The following is a 3,034-nucleotide window of genomic DNA, read 5'->3' on the forward strand; positions in this document are numbered from 1 at the left end:
CCTGAGCCCGCCCCCGGCGCGGCCCCTTCCTCGCCACCGCGGACCGAGCCGGCGGCCAGGTCGGGGCACTGGCGCCGGACTGCGGCTGCAGCGGCCGGCTCGGGGTGCGGGGCGCCGGCCGCTCTGCGGCGGAACCGGCGGGGACCGTGCGCGGCGCGGGGGATGGGGCCGGGTCGCGGCCGTGCGGGGACGGGGTGGGGGGAGCACCGAGGGCCGCCGGCTCTCACCTCCTCTCGGGCGGGCCCTCGTCCGCCGCTGCCATGGGCTCCTCCGGGACCCGGAGCCGCCACCGCCGCCGCCGCCGCCGGCGCTCTCTCCGCGGCCGAGCCAGGGGGGACATGGCGTAGAGGGGCGCGTCGAGCTCAGGACCTCCCGGGGGGCTGCCAGGGGCCGGGGGCATCCTGCGCTGGCACTGGGGAGGGGGCGCGAGGGGCGGGGCCCTCTCTGCTCCCCACCCCCGCCGGGGGGGAGGGGGCCTAGAAAGGGCACGGACGGGGGGGCCGGAGGTAGGGGGATGGGTGGGAGGGCGGGCTGGAGGGCCGGGCTGGGGGGCCGGGGCCGGGGCGGGTGTCACCTTGAGGCCCTCGCGGCGCCGCTCCGCCTCCCGCCCGCTCCCGCCGCCGCCTTTTGTCTGAGCCGAGCTGGAGCCAGCGCGCCCCCCCTCTTCCTCCCAGTGCAGCAGAGCCCCGCCCCCGGCCCCCCAAACTCCGCCTTCACCAAGCCTTCCTAATAACCACCACCACCACCACACCGCCAAAGGGGTGAAGCAACAGGGGCTCCCCGCGCCCTCTCCCTCAGCCCTGCTCACCGCATCTTCCTCCTGCCTGCCCATCCTGGGAGGCTCGCAGCATCAGCTCCTCTCCAGCTGCCCTCGCTGGAAGGGCCCTGGGGAGGCGACCAGCATCCCTCTCCCATCCTCAAGTCCTTGGGGCTGAAGGCTGGGGAGAGGAAAAGGAGTCTGGGCATCCTAGGGAAGACCCTTAGTCCTAACTGCGTGGTGAAGGCGTACGTCAGGAACCGGACTCCAGGGGGATGGGATAGGGTGGCAGGGAAAACGCCGAAGCTAGATTCCAGAAAGGACTACTAGAGGGCAGAGACTGGAAGCCCCTGACAAGGGTAGCCCCAGAAAAGCAATGAAGTGTGTCCAGTGCCCTAAGCTAGGGGTCAAGGACACACCTGAGTTCTAACTCTCCGTTCTGGCTCTGCGACCTTAGACAAGCGCCGTCTCCCTCTGCGCCCCCATTGCCTCCCCACCAGGCTGCCAGGGTGGGGAGGCAAAGTCACAGACCGCAGGCAAGCTGAGTGACTGCAGGCAGCCAAGCCCTCTGTGCCACCCACCCATCCCCTGCTGTTCTTCCCCGCATTGCCTGGGACACACACGAGACTGACACTTTCTCAGGCATGCGTTCCTGGGTCCATCCATAAATGATCAAGTACTCGGCACCTACTGTGTGTCGTGTACAGAAATAAAATATAATTTCCTACCCTCAAGAAACACCGTCTAGGCCGCGCAGTGGTGGCGCACGACTTTTTAATCCCAGCACTTGGGAGGCAGAGGCAGGCAGATCTCTGTAAGTTCGAGGCCAGTCTGGTCCATGGAGCGAGCGAGTTCCAGGACAGCCAGGGCTGTTACACAGAGAAACTCTGTCTTGATAAACCAAAAAAAAAAAAAAAAAAAAAAAAAAAAGGAAGCACTTCTAACTGGGAAGACATGCAATCCAATCTTTATAATAAGAGTGTGATGAAGGGCAGGCATGGTCACTGTGTGTGTGGTCACTGTACCATCCTACTGTGACTAGGGTCTTTGACATACAATGACTGTTCTTCCTTACCCATGGGGAACCAAGCATATGGAGGGCAAGGAGCGCTTGTGGAGTCTCCTGCCCACACCCACAGAATTACTCCTAGAATTCAGATCTTTCTTGGGAAAAAAAAAAAAGTTCATGAAGGGGTGACATACTTCTGAGGCAGGAGGATCAATACTTTGAGGACAGCCTGGACTACATACCAAAACACTGTCCAAAAAGGCAGGGGAGGTAGGTTGGCCAGGCGGCGGTGGCACACACCTTTAATCCTAGCAGAGGCAGAGGCAGGCGGATCTCTGTGAGTTCGAAGGCAGCCTGGTCTATAAAGCAAGTTCCAGGGCAGTCAAGACTGTTACACAGAGAAAACCTGTCTCGAAAACACCCAAAAGAAAGCGGGGTGGGGGTGGAGGGTGGGGATAGTAGGGTGGGGGTGGAGGGTAGGGGGTAGTCGGGTGGGGCTGTAGCTCAGGGGTGTAACACTTGTCTAACGTGTGGAGCCCTAGTTTGACCCCCAGGACTGGAGTCCCTTTAGAGCAGGAAGTAGCCTTAAGCAGTTTTGATACCTGGTCTTTGGGGACAGGAAGTAAGCCTCCTCTGGACCAGGAGACCCACTCCCTACATCCCTACCCTGCCTCTGTCTCAGCTCTCCTATCCCTCCCTTCCCAAGTGAGGACCTGCGACTTTCTGGCCCCTACTGCTTTGAAGTATCAGCCTGAATGACCCTCTTCCGGTCAAAAAGTCCATTCTTTCCCCCAAACAGGATGTAGTCTCCAAAAGGGAGAGCTCCCCATCCACACCCGTGACACAAGAGGAATCTCTCTTGGTGGCTCCTTCCAGTGGCTCCCACCCACCTCACCGCCAACTCCAGCCCCTCACTCTGGCTCCAGCCTGTCTCGCCATATTCAGACCTGCCTGCACAGACACTGGCCTTATTTAGTAGTGATCTTCCTGGTACCCATCCACTGTCTCTACGTCAGGGGACACTGGAAGAGAGACAGTGTCAACTTTGGTCAACTCCAGAACTCCCAAGAGACACCCCCCCCCCCATCTTCTCTGGTCATAGCCAATATCCTTCCCTGGAAGCTCCAGAAAATGGGGGTAGTGGAAGGAGCTGACCGCCTGGTCACCATGGAAACTGGGCCTGTTTCTCTGAAGATAAGCCTAGCTCAGTGGATGGAGGTGGAGAGTAGAACCATCCAAAGGGAACCGAGGACACCAGCCCAGACGGA

Source organism: Peromyscus leucopus, chromosome 16_21 (assembly GCF_004664715.2).
Source record: "Peromyscus leucopus breed LL Stock chromosome 16_21, UCI_PerLeu_2.1, whole genome shotgun sequence".
In the NCBI taxonomy this organism is placed as follows: Eukaryota; Metazoa; Chordata; class Mammalia; order Rodentia; family Cricetidae; genus Peromyscus; species Peromyscus leucopus.